Raw genomic sequence first — 16,093 nt, forward strand, 5'->3', positions numbered from 1 at the left:
GGTGAGAAGGCTCTCTACACCCATTCGATCTCATAAAACATATTTGCAAAGGAATTTTTGTGGCTTCTTCTCCTCTCTATGGCGTCGAGAATCTTTCTTCACCTTCATGGTACCTTTTCTTCAAACATAAAGGCTCCACCATTCGCACTCTTCTCTCTTGCCCATTTTTTTTACTTGAGTATCCATAATCAATTTGTTTATTTACTATTGGTTTCTCAGGCCCACAACAATGTCTTCCTAGGGTTCCCCAAGTTTCTTCTCTTACTCGTCTTTCTCCAGGTTATGTTATTTCTCAATAAACTCTTCTTTGAGTTAACTCGTGTACACTTATGAAGTTTCAGTAGAAGGAAACAATGATACCATCGCTCCTTTTGTTAGAAAAATAACAAAGAGAGTGACTTTGGGGGTTAATATGTTTTTTACTCTGCAAATTTCTCGCCTTTACTATAGGGGGTTTGCTTGTGTTCTTCCGGATGGCTCTTAGTTCTTGTGGGTTTTCTTATGTTAATCCGGAGGGCTAAAGCAGTAATTAATTGTATTGTGTTGGTGGATGCATGCAGGTGTGTATGTTGTGAGAACGATTGATCTTCTATTAAAAGGAAGACGCATAGAAGGAGAACGTTCTTGGTTCCTGCAAAAAAAGGTTTGGATGTATTAAAACAGTGGCTGTTCCAGCCCACACCCCTTTCAGTTGACAGTGTAGAAAACAGAGAACAGTTAACATAAAGCTATGGATTCAAACGAATTGGACAAGATCTTCCTGATAATGCCCCTTTAATGGATACACTACCTAAAGAGGTATATAGATTTTCAATAAGTATTGACATTTAACTTCTTCTTTTTGTTACTCACTATTTTAAACATGATTCTTCTTCAGGTGATTGAGATTGGATGATGTTAAAGCTGAAAGTCTGTGTTGATATCTGTGATAGGTGTTTGAGATTGAATGATGTTAAAGCTGAAAGTCTGTGTTGATATCTGTGATTTCCTACACTTTGGCGCACTTCATGATTGTAAAAGTGCCATGGAATTTGCTGCCGTTGGCTTGCCATGGTATCTACAATCTGGACATTTCAAGCAAAATCCTCGAACACTTGTTCTTCCCTTCTAAACTTGTGCAGAGGTCTCTCTCTCATTTTCACTTCAAACAGAGTGATCAAAGCAATTTGGGGGAAGAAAGGAGCATCTGCCACAATTTGGTGGCGGTATGTGATTTATTAGTTTTGTACGTATTTAACAATTTTAAATCCATCACCCTAAAAACCCCCGGTAATCATCCTCTAAGAAGTTAACGTTTTAAAAACGTCCCACTTGAACTATTTATTCATGAGGCTAAAAATGATATTTATAGTGGACGAAAGGCATCTTCTCAAATCTCAATGTACTTGATATACAAAGTTGCATGTGCATGTATACACATCCGTGTATATATCGTCACATGAAAGTTTATTCATCCATTAACATTCAAATCTAATCAACCACACAAACACAAAAATAATGAATCCTATGTTTTACTTCCTTCTTGCCTTAACCACTGTTTTGGCCGTGACCGCCGGACCAGTTCTCGACACTGATGGTGATATCATATTCCATGGCAGTTACTACGCGATCCCGCTCCCCGCCGACATTAAACGTGGCGGCCTGGATCTATTGCCCGACCTTGATCACCAATGTCCCCTCTATGTGACTATGTCGGGCAGACTTTTTAAGAAACTGACAAGGGCATGTAAGATATACTTTTATGATTTCTATAATGAAATTTACCCAAGACTGAATTCTAGATTTAGATTAATTCAACCCCAACACATTTCTAAAGAAAATAGAAGGACTAACCTTTCAATCCATGCTTAATGAAGATAAATTGAAATCAATGCACCAATTGATTTTCTCCTCCCTTAGACCTCCAAGTCCTTATGATTCTCTTTGATGGATAAGAGAATCTGAATCCTTTCTTCCTTTCCTTGTAATGATCACCGTACGTCTTTCCTTTGATCACCACCGTATGTCACTCCTCTTTCATTTACGTTTGTTTGTATTAGTTATGACAAAAGGAAGAGACTCCTTTTTTTGATCAAAATTACGTACACCCATTACACACATATATATATGTATATTGCACCCTTTCAAATATATAGTCACGTCTCTTTTATTAACTATACATATAATACACATATATATATATATATATGCACATATGAAAAGGATATTATATAATTTAAATAGGCAAGCGAGGAGGGTTATCATTACACCCAAATTCTAATGACATTAATCGAAACCGATCCATCGCGGTATCATCTTTTATATTAGAATCTTACAACATTATTATGAATTTGAACTTTATATTAAACCAATAGACACATAGGTCACATAGAATATAAAATATTCTCACATTCTCCCACTTGACCTTTGTGTCGTCTTAAGAGTTCAATAACTTTAATGTGCACTTTTTATCAAGTTCGTTTGATCTTTACTAAAATTAGAACTGATCGAATCATGGCGGTTGTATGTCATTTAACCGGCATAGTCCCTTCCATGTATTACAAACCAATTCTAACTTTATATCATCCTTACATGAGAAGAACCTTTATTCTCAAAACTTTACTATATGTTATCTTTGAACCATAAATGTGTACACATACTTTAATGACAACATATCTAACAAATCAGAAACTTAACTTTAATTGAATTCCTAGGTGTCAAAAACTTAATAAGCATTCCATAACTATAATAGCAAGGCTTTATCTATGATACCCATACGCTCTAAACGGCCATTGAACGCCTTGGGTGATAAACCTTTAGTTTGCGGATCCGCTATTATTATATCATTTCTTATGTGCTCAAATGACACTCTATATGTCTGAATTTCTTCTTTAATAAACAATTACTTTAACTTAATGTGCTTAGCACCTTCCAACACTGTCATCTTTTCAAAAGAAGACAGCTGCAAAATAATCACCATAAACTCTCAGCCACTTGGCTTTAATGTCGACAATCCAAAACCTTGAGATAAATTTCCGCAGCCTCCATACATGAATTGTGGCTTCAAAGCATACCACAATTCGACCTTCATAGTGGAAGTAGCAATGACAGACTACTTTCCACTTTCTTTTATATTGTTTCCTCAATTTATAGGAACAATAGCCAAACGTTGATTTTTACCATCAACACATCCGGCATAATCTGAATCTGAATATCCAGTGACCTTTAACTGATTGGATCTCTTTTATGTAAGCATGTTCTCGTTGGTGCCTTGCAAGTACCAGGGACCTTTCTTTGCAGCATTCTAGTGGTTCATTCCAGTATTACATTCATATCGGCCCAACTTTCCAATATCAAAACTGATGTCAAGCTGAATACATATCCGATATAGTTCAAACTCCCAACCACTAATGTCTAAGCATTTTTTTTATTCTTTACGCTCCAATTCATTCTTAAGACATACTAAACTTATCACCCTTCTGAATTGGAGCTATTCCTACGGAGCATTTTTCCATTTTATATATCTCTAAGATCTTACAGATATATCCTTTCTGAGACAAACTCAACACTCTTGTGATCTATCTCAAAAGATTTCTATTCCGATCACATAAGATGCCTCACCCCTATCTTTCATTTTAAAATTCATAGAGAGATACTACTTTACATCATGTAACATGCCTATGTTATTTGCAGCAAGCAAAAATTACATCAACATATAAGACTAACACCACAAATCTGCTCCCACTGACTTTAACGCAGATACATAGATCAACGATCATCTCTACAAAACCAAATAACGTGATGGTATTATTAAATTTAAAATACCATTGTTTGGAAGCTTGTTTTAGTCTATATATTGACTTTTTCAGCTTCCACACCATATTTTATTTTCATGCGGTCATGAAACTTTTCATGCGGCCATGAACATGTTACTACTTCCTCAAGCTCTACATTCAGAAAAAAACGGTCAAACAACTATCTGGTGAAACTCAAGATCATAATGAGCCACCAAAACCAAAACAATTCTAAGAGAAACTGGAGAGAATGTCCCTTTATAGTTAATATCATATTTTCTGGGTGAATCCTTTAGCAGGAAGGCGAGCTTTGTATCTTTCAATATTACCTTTCGAGTTGTGTTTGGTCTTGAAGACCCATTTACAACCAATGGTATTGAAACCATCAAGCAACGCTACTAAGTACCAAACTTCATTTCATTTCGGATTTGACTAAGTTTTTTTTTTCAGGAAAGAATTGTTATTCCTTTTGTTCTTTCTGCTTAGGATTCTTTTGCTGCTACTGACACTTCCAAGACCTACGAGGTTAGCAACTTGGTCTTTCATCTTCCTTGATCTCCTCTCCTCTTGAATAAACATAGCCTTTAATTCTCTAATGTTTCATTATCTTTACTGGTGTTGTAATTCACCTGAAACTGACTAATCTCAAGAGGTATAGAGCTGATGATGAATTGGACCAGAAACTGCTTGTGCACCTCCATTTCCAAGGTCTTTAACTTTATAGCCAGATTAGACATGTGAGTCACATGATCACGGATTAGTTGGTACCAATCAACCATTTTCATAGTTAGCTCATTTATGAGACTTTCTACATTCGACTTACAACATAATCCGACTATAAACACTCCTTAAATCTACTCTATAAATTCCTTTTTTTTTCTTAGGCATCAATGACAACTCTTTCTACAACGAGAACATTCTCATAAAGTTCAAACTCAGCCTATTAGTTTGCTCTCATCTCTTACACACGAGACTTTTCACAGTCGGAGATATCTATCGTAATGGCTGAGGACTCTTCATTTACTATGGTGAATTCCCATTCTATTACATCTAATGTAACCCAGATCTTTTCGGACCATTCACCAAAATTGAGTTCATTGAACTTCACGATAGAGTTAGCAAATGCAAACACATTTGATGAAGCTGCAAGCTTTTATACATGCTTACCCCTTAGTGCTTTGAAACTTTATTTCAGATTCTAGACTTAGTATAAACTTTTAAGTTTGTATTTAAGTAACCTTTGGGCAATACTTAAACACAAACACTTTCAGTGGCGCTAAAATACACTTTAATAACTAATCATTTAAAACTCAAGTCAAATGGTATATTACCTTTAGGTATATATACTACCAACTATAGTAAAAAAATGACTAGTTCTTTTCATATTATTAACTATATTCAATGATCCACATTTGGGTGATCTCCAAGAATATAGAAAATAAAATAATTGATCACTAAAACTTTAATGTCATTTAGCATCTCTTTTATCATGATCAATTATACTACTATTAATTTTAATATTTGTAAGTAAATAACATGGTCACTTTGGTGACAAACATGTTATAAACTATACAAACGATCAAAATATTAATAGGTAAATTTATCCTAATATTATGCTATATTTCATAACATAATTTTATATAATGTGTTAATATTTCATAACACAAGTTACCTATTAATAAAATGCCGCGGAAGCATTTTTCAAAACTTACAACTTTATACATACAATATTTTAAATTAATAAAATATTATATAGCTCATTTTGTGTCTATGTATGTCCAATACTCTTTAGCATAATGGTGTAGTAGAGAGGTAAAATCGTACTATAATAGAGATGGTTAGAAGCATGTTAAGTAATTCTTCTTTACTTCTTTAGTTGTGGGTATATATATGCATTAAGAACTGCAACGTATGTGTTGAACTAGGTTCCCAGTTAGGAAGTTCCTAAGATCCCTTACGAACTATGAATGGAAAGAAACCTAGTTTGAACCAACTACGCGTATGGGGTTGCTCATCAGAAATAAAGCTATATAACCCACATGAAAAGAAACTTGATCCTAGGGCTGTCAATGTATTATTTTTTATTGGCTATCCTAAAAGAATCAAAGGGGTATGATTTTTTATTGTTTTAACCATAATACGAGAATAGTTGAATCGGGTAATCTTGGGTACATTGAGAATGGTGAAACTAGTGGGAGTTGTGAACTGCGAAAGGGTGGACATTAATGAAATTCGGGTTGAAAGTTCTTTCGCCTGAAGTTGCACCTGAGGTAGTTGTTTCTTCACAATCGAACAACATGCAAATGCACTGATCTCACTAGCTAAAATATATAGTCAATGAACTTGTCACAATTCAATTAGAGGCTAGTGAACCACAAGTACCTTTACAGCGCTCTGATACCAAATGTAAGATATACTTTTATGATTTCTATAATGAAATCTACCCAAGACTGAATTCTAGATTTAGATTAATTCAACCCTAACACATTTCTAAAGAAAATAGAAGGACTAACCTTTCAATCCATACTTAATGAAGATAAATTGAAATCAATGCACCAATTGATTTTCTCCTCCCTTAGACCTTCAAGTCCTTATGATTCTCTTTGATGGATAAGAGAATCCGAATCCTTTCTTCCTTTCCTTGTAATGATCACCGTACGTCTTTCCTTTGATCACCACCGTATGTCACTCCTCTTTCATTTACGTTTGTTTGTATTAGTTATGACAAAAGGAAGAGACTCCTTTTTTTGATCAAAATTACGTACACTCATTACACACATATATATATGTATATTGCACCCTTTTTTTTTGTCATCTTATAAATATTAAACTTGGACAGAAGTCCAACAACACAAATAATTATAAGGTGAGGCCCAGAACAAGAAGGCCCAGACAAAGCTAAGGAAATAAATGAGACCTAGACAAGGGCCCAAAAAAACAAGGCATAGCAGCCTTCGCAGAGGAAAACGACACGCCGATGATAGGCGAGACACGTGTATAGACGCAGAGCTGATGGGGACACGTGCTTTGAAGGTCATCACCTTAATCGCTGGGAAAAGATCCTCGCCGGAGCTCCGACCACCGGAAGACGAAGCCGTCAACACGACGAGGGGAGTAAGCTCAGAACGAGCACCGTAGCGAAGAATTTCCAAGCTGATTGAGAACCAAAAGACCAACGCTCCAAAAGATGGATGAATCGATTGTCTTCAATCGATCTGAATAATCGGACTCACCTGAACACGAGAAACATACATCTTTAAAGATGTAGAAGAGCTCGAAGATGAAGCGACCCTATCCAAGGGGAGGAGGAAACAATCCGATCTTCTTATCGAGAGTCAATCGCCGCAGATACAACCAGGAAGCGGTGGTCAAAAAGTAAAACAAAGGAACCGGAGAACCGGAACCAAGCTCACCATCACCATCACAGACGGACGGCAGACAGACGATGAATCGAGAAGAAAGCCGGCTAAGAAGGTGTTTTGAGAACCACCTCTTACCAGAGTCAGAAGCCCGAACTACGGGAGTCAAAACCGGATAAGAACCGGTGATAGAGAAGAAGACGAAGTCGGAATGAAGCCGGCAACGATTCAAGTTCTCTCTCTGAAAGATTTTTAAGAAGATTTTTATATTGCACCCTTTCAAATATATAGTCATGTCTCTTTTATTAACTATACATATATCGTACGAATAATATATATATATATATGCACATATGAAAAGGATATTATATAATTTAAATAGGCAAGCGAGGAGGGTTATCATTACACCCATATTCTAATGACATTAATCGAAACTGATCCATCGCGGTATCATCTTTTATATTAGAATCTTACAACATTATTATGAACTTGAACTTTATATTAAACCAATAGACACATAGGTCACATAGAATATAAAATATTCTTACAGGGCATTCCCGTGATATTCTCAAACTGGAAGTCTAAAGTTGGGTTCGTTCCCGAATCAGGGAACCTTAACATCCAGATGGACACCAATGACACGACCTGCGGTGTCCCAATCTATTGGCTGATCTCTGCCGACGACATGGACGATGGTACGTCATACGTAACGGGTGGTCCTAAGCCAGAATCGGGAGAAGATTTGTCCAAGAGTTTCTTCAAAATCAAGAAAGCTGGAGAAAATCTTAGCAGTTGCTAGATTGTGTATTGTCCTGACGATGATGGGTGCGTGGATGTCGGGATAGTTCATAAACCACATCATTTTCCATGTTTGGGTTTTAGCAACTGGGCTGGGTATTCAACATTACAGGTTGTGTCCGTGAAAGCTAATGGGGCAGAGACTTCGTCCAAGCCTATGTCTATTATATGAGAGAATAAATACTACAAAACTATTTGTGTTTCCTGTTTTCTTTGTTCATCAATCCTCACATATGGAATAAAAATATATATATATCCTTTTGTTTCTTTGATTCTTTTTAAATTCACTCTCTAGTATTGTGTAATATAAAAGTTTTAAATCTCCTCATCTGGTATAGCTTCAAACCTATTTCACTGTTCCTCAATAGTTGCAGCAAGAACAGAGCCTGGAACAAAAGATGAAACTTTCAACAAGCACTAAAGATCTTGGAACCACATACAGAAACTGGGAACCAAGATCTTGACTTAAGCCCTTCTAATTTGTTGACTCGAGATCCAGCATCTATGAAGTTTTTACATCACCTCATAACTTCATTTCTTCTATCGCGTAACATGAAGCATCTTAGAGCATCATTAACCGGAACGCTTAAAGGGGTGCTTAATGTTTTTAGTAATTAAAAAAAAGGAAATGATGTAATTAGGGAAGACTCGGTGTTTAAATAAGCCTCACAAGACCCACTGCTTGTGGGACACGTGTTGGGCGCTCATCTCACCGCGTCTCTTTCTCTTTCTCTCACGAAACGCAAGCGGCTGTTGGGTTTCATTCTCGATGACTCCGCCTCTATCTCCTCTTCTCTCTCGCGAAAGCGACGACTCCGTGATCTCTCCTCGTCGTCTCTCCTCCAAGATTATCTCTCGTCGACCGAATCAGTCGAAGATGAGGCCTCCTCCTGTCGCTCGCTCTCCTAGCAATCTCTCGGTGACTCTCTGTCTCGATCTCCTCGACGCCTCCGTGATCTCTCCTCCTCATCTCTCCTCGAAGATTATATCCCCTCAACCGAATCAGTCGAGGATGAGGCCTCCTCGTGTCTCTCGCTCTCCTAGCAAATTCTCGGCGACTCTCTGGGACGATCTCCTCGACGCCTCCGTGATCTCTTCTCCTAATCTCTCGTCGAAGATAATCTCTCCTCGACGGCTCACCTCGATGAAGAAAGCCTTCGCCTCTGTCTCCGAAATTCAAAATGAAAGGTAAAGCTAAGAATTTTTCTTTGCATGTATGAATCCTTCTCTGTTATTTTGATTAGTTGTGTTTTTTTCTGCATCATGATTTGTCTCTGTCTTTGTTGCTTCAGATGGAGTGATGAAGAGACGAATGTTCGTCAAACAAGAAGCGTCTCACTGTATTGATTATGAATCTAGTCCGCAATACATGTAAAATTGCAAGACAATGTGATCTGTTACTTAGGTTCAGGTAGAATGTATTGATTATGTTGTGGATTCAGGTAGAATGAAATGAACTCTGATCTGAAATGATATAATTTATCTTCTGCTCTGAATCGAGTGTCATGATTTAGCTTCTTGCCTGAATTGAATTGTGTATGAGTTCAATTATATGATTTAGATTCTTGCCTGGATTGAATCGTGTGTCATGTATTTGATTTGTTGCTCTGTTACTCATTTTTGTTTTGCTTCTGTGTGTTTGTATGTTGAGCTACACGGATCAAGGTAGATGAGGAGGGATCACCAAAGCAGAGGAGTGCATTTCTTTCAAAAATACAGGTAAATGTCTTCATCCTTTAGGTCGGTCTTCATTGAAAGCTTTGTGGTTGAGAACAATAGTTAATGTTTAGGTCTGTTGGCATAAATGTTGGTAATAAATAGAAGTGATGATCTATTTGATCTTTTGAAATGAAAAAAGGATATTGTGTGGTTGAGTTAGGTACCGAAATGAATTGCTTTGCGTGTGAAAAAGAATTGAATCGTTGTTAATAAATTACTTGCTTTGTAGTTGATTGTGGTTGTGAAAGGGTCATTAATAGAAGTTAGATATGTGTCAACTCTGAATTTGTTTTGAGTGTTTCTCTCTTCCCTCTTAAAACGCTTTCTTTCTCTTCCAACTTCAACAGATTCCTATCTGTTGTTTCTCTCCTCCCTCTTAAAACGCTTTGTTTCTCTTCCAACCTTCTCTCTTGCCTCTTAAAACGCTTTCTTTCTCTTCCAACTCCTCTTAGACTTATGCAATGGATTTTAATCCATTTAGCGAGTCTGCAAACTTTGTTGACTTACTTAACAGTCGTCTTAGGCAGTTAAGGCAACGAAGATTTTAACTTTGCTGAAGACAATGGAGGCAGCCGCAAAGAAAGAAGAACCTGGACGCCAACAGACGATGTCGTTCTCATCAGCTCGTGGTTAAACACGAGCAAAGATGCAGTAATTGGGAATGAGCAAAGGTCGCTTACCTTCTGGAAAAGAATTGTTGGGTACTACAATGCTAGTCCTAAGCTTGCTGGCTGTGAAAAGAGAGAGGCGACTCACTGTAAGAATCGTTGGCAGAAGATCAATGACGTTGTTTGTAAGTTTTGCGGTGCATATGAAGCAGCTACCAGAGAGAAAACCAGTGGACAAAATGAGAATGATCTTCTGAAGCTAGCACACGAAATCTTCTTCACCAACTATAAAAAAAATTCACTCTTGACCATGCTTGGAAAGAGTTGCGTAATGACCAAAAGTGGTGTGAGTTGTCGACAGCTAAAAATGATGGAAGCTCCAGAAAGAGGAAGTGTGGGGATGTATCACATTCAGCAAGCTCTAAATGTCCTGAAGCCAATTCCACTGATGATGATGAAACTACAAATCGACCCCCGGGAGTCAAGGCAGCAAAGGCCGGTTCTAAGAAAAAAATGGGAGATGGGAAAGATCTGTCTAAGTTTCAGACAATATGGAGCATCAAAAAGGAAGATTTGGCTTTGAAAGAAAAACTGTCTAAAATTAAGCTTCTCGAGACTCTCATTGCTAAACAAGGACCACTTGCGGATTATGAAGAAACTTTGAAGCAGAAACTCATTACTGAGTTGATGCAGTAATTAGTTTAAGTCTGGGTTAGTTTAAGTCTCGGTTACTGATATCTACTGAGTTGCTTGTTGCTTAAGTTATATGTTGATGTTCTCAGGTTGTTCTATCTTGCTGTTCTTGGTTTCTCTTTAATATATGTTTTTGCTTGCTGTTTAATATATATGTTGTTGTTGTACTTTGTTTCAGGTCTCTTTCACGGACCAAGTAGCATGTGTAGTCACGGACCAAGTAGCATGTGGAGTCACGGGCCAAGTATCATGTTGTTATGTCGTGTACTTTGTAGTGTTGTGTATGTCGCATTTGTAGTCACGGACTTGTGTATGTCGCGTAGGGTAATCATGTTGTAGTGTTGTGTCACAGACTTGTGTATGTCGTCTATGCTCCACTTGTTGTGTCACTATCTTAATGTAGATGCTTCTTTCTATTTAAAATGCTCCCTCGACTTGTATGCAAAAACAACACCAAGACTCTCATCTTCTCTCCCGTTTTCTAACACCACCAAAACTCAAAAACAACACCAAGACTCTCATCCTCTCTCTCGCTTTCTGACACCACCAATCTTTGTCAAACTCATCTTCCTCTCTTTAATCATATCAACAACCACTAACCTTTTAATTTCACCATTTTAAACTCATTTTTCTGCTTGCGTTTTCTCTCTATCTCACCATTTTAATCTCTTGTTCTATCCTTCTCATAATTTCACAATTTCTATATGGCTTCTTCTTCTTAAAATCTTTTAGATGAATCATTTGATGATGAATTTGATGAAATCTTTGATCAGCAGTTTGATATGCATTTTGATCAAACTTTTGAGAATTTGACCATTCAAATTGATCAAGAAGAACGACGGAAAAAAAGAAAAAAAGAGCTTATATCGAAAGAAATCGTGAAGAAGGCAATGTACGTTTATGGAATGATTATTTCAGTGAAATGCTAACGTATCCTGAAAATTATTTCCGACGACGTTTTAGGATGAGCAAGCCATTGTTCATGCACATTGTTGATAGACTCTCGAGCGAAGTTGACTTCTTTCGCCAAAAGAAAGATGGTCTTGGAAGGCTTGGTCTCTCAGCACTCCAATTGTGTACAGCAGCTATCAGTGTCTTGGCATATGGTACTGCGGCTGATACGGTCGACGAATACCTCCGGCTCGGTGAAACGACAACTCGGTCATGTGTGGAGAATTTTGTGGAGGGAATCATTTATTTGTTCCGCGATGAGTACCTACGAAGACCAACACCGGCTGATCTTCAACGTCTACTTGATGTTGGAGAGTATCGTGGATTTCTCGGGATGATAGGAAGCATCGATTGTGTGCATTGGGAGTGGAAGAATTGTCCCACCGCATGGAAAGGGCAATATTCTCGTGGTTCGGGCAAACCAACAATCGTTTTATAGGTGGTGGCTTCATATGATCTCTGGATACGGCATGCGTTTTTCGGACCTCCAGGTACCTTAAATGATATTAATGTTCTTGATCGCTCACCTGTTTTTGACGACATAATAAATGGTCAAGCTCCCCAAGTGACTTACTCTGTCAATGGAAGAGAGTATCACTTGACTTACAATCTCACCGATGGTATTTATCCGAAATTGGCAACTTTTATCCAATCTATTTCACTACTACAAGGGCCGAAAGCGGTGTTATTTGCTCAACGCCAAGAAGCTATCCGAAAAGATGTCGAGCGTGCTTTTGGAGTCTTGCAAGCTCGCTTTGCCATCGTTAAAAATCTAGCACCTCTTTGGGATAAAGTCAAAATTGGTAAGATTATGAGAGCATGTATCATACTCCATAATATGATAGTAGAAGACGAACGAGATGGAAACACTCAATTTGATGTTTCCGAGTTCCAACAAGGAGAAGACAACGGAAGTTCACATGTCGATCTCACGTATTCTACAGATATCCCTACAAATATCGCCAATATGATGGGTGTTCGAATTAGAATTCGTGATCGACAAATGCATGAACAACTGAAAGGTGATTTGGTTGAACATGTATGGCGTAAATTTGGACGTGATGAAGACAACCAATGATCTCGCATGTTTTTTCAAATTACTCTCGTTTATTGTACTAATCTTTATTTTTATGTTTTTCTTTTTTAATCTATGTTTAAAATGTTATATTTTAATATGTTTTACTTAATAAATAAATTTTATCTAAAATAAGACAATGTTTAGTATTTTATTTTATTAAGCACCCCAAAATAAGCACCTTGCATTGGAGGATCAAAATATAGAAATTTCTTAATCAAATGCTTAACACATATTTAATACTAAAAAGTGATTAAGCATCCCATTAAGAGTGCTATGGATAATGTTGCTCTTACGAGGGATGACTCATATAACCAGAAGTCCAGTAAGAAGAATCGATTCAGTTGTTGTTATTGGGCTTACACTTATTAATAGACTTTATTTGAGTGGACACCTAGGTCTAAAAACTACCATATAAAAAACTTGGACAAATGAAGTAGGGAATTTGCATCTAATACACAAAAATCCAAAATTAACTAACTAACTAATTTTACACTCTCTTTCCTCTTTTCTGTTTTTTTTTTTTTTTTTGTCAACTTATTACTGGACCACAACGGGCCGGCCCAGTTGGCCCCTATCAGCCTTACCGCAGGAGGTATGGATCGAATCCTAGATGCCTGGGAGATTGACGTGTCTTAGAAGCTCCGGGTCCTCTTTTCTGTTCCTATCGCTCTATCTTTTTTCTACAAAACTTTTTTTTTTTTGTTATTTCACAAATAACCCCCAATAAAGTAACAAGATACTTGACCGTCCGCGTCACAGGTACACGTTGTCCGATACCAATGTCTACGTGGACGATTTCAAAGACTTTTTGTCTTGTCTTGTGCGGGGTCATCTTTATGGAATGATGGCCCAAAGCATTCGACACACTCAGAAAGTCCAAAACCGTCACGTGGGCATGTGGGCCACTTATCAAACCAATTTGGCAATTTGCCCATGTTGCCAAACCAATTTAGTAATGTCTAATCAATAAATCACCTTTAATTTCACTATATACAAATCACATTATAATCAAAATTTTGTAACTTAAAAAGCTTTTATCTTGACGGCAGCGTAAAATAATTTATCGTTTCTACAGTTTAATAGATTTCCTCGCTTAAAAAAAATTAGATATGTAGATAGTATAAACTATGAAGGCTTGCTCAGATACAAAACGAGTAGGAACATAATGAAAGAGACTTTAAAAGTTTAAAAAGACATTTGGTTTTGTTTTATTTTCTTGCTTAATAATTTATATTTTAAAACTTGGTGGATGGGGTGGTGGCAGATCACAAGTCGCCAAAGATATGAGAATGGGATTGGGCATTATTGGAAAGGTGACCCGTAATTTCTGATTAATCACAACTGCTTTTGAATTTGTTTATACAATGTAGTGGAGACCACTAATTTAATTGACTTTTACTAGCTTCACTTGGACCATAATTATCGCAGGTCCTATGTGGGCGAGGGGTTTAAACAAAATTTGTCATTTAATTAAATCAAAAGAAAAGAAAAGGAGAATTACCAATCTTTAACGGGCTGTTTTGAAAACCGATTTTAGGGGAGTTTTATAACCACGTGTCAGTATCTCGTTTTTTTGTTTTTCTTTTTCTTTTTCTTTTCTCTCTTCCTTTCCTTTTCTCACCGTTTCTCGACTTCTTGTGTTCTCCGTCAGAGGAGAAGAATCCAAACCGACGACGGACGAAGACTGTGTCGGTCCAATCGACGTCTCCTCCGTTTTCTCAGTCAAAAGGAGCGAAACTCACCGCCGACTCTCTCGGTGCTCACCACGTCTCAAATTTAAACAAAATTTGTGATTTAATTAAATCAAAAGAAAAGAAAAGGAGAATTACCAATCTTTAATGGGCTGTTTTGGAAACCAATTTTTAGGGGAGTTTTATAACCACGTGTCAGTATCTCGTTTTTTTGTTTTTTTTTTTTAATTTTCTCTCTTCCTTTCCTTTTCTCATCGTTTCTCGACTTCTTGTGTTCTCCGTAAGAGGAGAAGAATCCAAACCGACGACGGACGAGGACTGTGTCGGTCCAATCGACGTCTCCTCCGTCTTCTCCGTCAGAAGGAGCGAAACTCACCGCCGACTCTCTCGGTGCTCACCACGTCTCAAATTTAAACAAAATTTGTGATTTAATTAAATCAAAAGAAAAGAAAAGGAGAATTACCAATCTTTAACGGGCTGTTTTGAAAACCGATTTTAGGGAAGTTTTATAACCACGTGTCAGTATCTCGTTTTTTTGGTTTTTTTTTCTTTTTCTTTTCTCTCTTCCTTTCCTTTTCTCACCGTTTCTCGACTTCTTGTGTTCTCCGTCAGAGGAGAAGAATCCAAACCGACGACGGACGAAGACTGTGTCGGTCCAATCGACGTCTCCTCCGTTTTCTCAGTCAAAAGGAGCGAAACTCACCGCCGACTCTCTCGGTGCTCACCACGTCTCAAATTTAAACAAAATTTGTGATTTAATTAAATCAAAAGAAAAGAAAAGGAGAATTACCAATCTTTAATGGGCTGTTTTGGAAACCAATTTTTAGGGGAGTTTTATAACCACGTGTCAGTATCTCATTTTTTGGTTTTTTTTTTTCTTTTCTCTCTTCCTTTCCTTTTCTCACCGTTTCTCGACTTCTTGTGTTCTCCGTCAGAGGAGAAGAATTCAAACCGACGACGGACGAGGACTGTGTCAGTCCAATTGATGTCTCCTCCGTCTTCTCCGTCAGAAGGAGCGAAACTCACCGCCGACTATCTCGGTGCTCACCACGTCTCCTCCGTCTTCTCTCATCTACTCCGTCAGAAGAAGGATCGAAATCCACCACCAATCGACGAATCTCTCGGTACTGATGGCGTCTCCTCCGACTTGTCTCGTTTTCCACCTCATAAGAAGGATCGAAATCCATCACAATCGACGACTCTCTCGGTTATCACAGCGTCTCGTTCGTCGGTTCTCGTTTTCTCTGACGTACGACGACTCTATCAGTCCTCAAAGCGTCTCCTCCTCCGGCGAGCGATGTCTTCAGTTTGGAGATCAGCTTCTGGTAAGTATGTAACTTTCTCACCTTTATCCTATGGATTAGTGATGCATATGCTTGTATGTAGTTGTCTCGGGGTATTGATAGTCATGAATCAAGATTTT

This window comes from Brassica oleracea, chromosome C8 (assembly GCF_000695525.1).
Source record: "Brassica oleracea var. oleracea cultivar TO1000 chromosome C8, BOL, whole genome shotgun sequence".
Classification (NCBI taxonomy): domain Eukaryota; kingdom Viridiplantae; phylum Streptophyta; class Magnoliopsida; order Brassicales; family Brassicaceae; genus Brassica; species Brassica oleracea.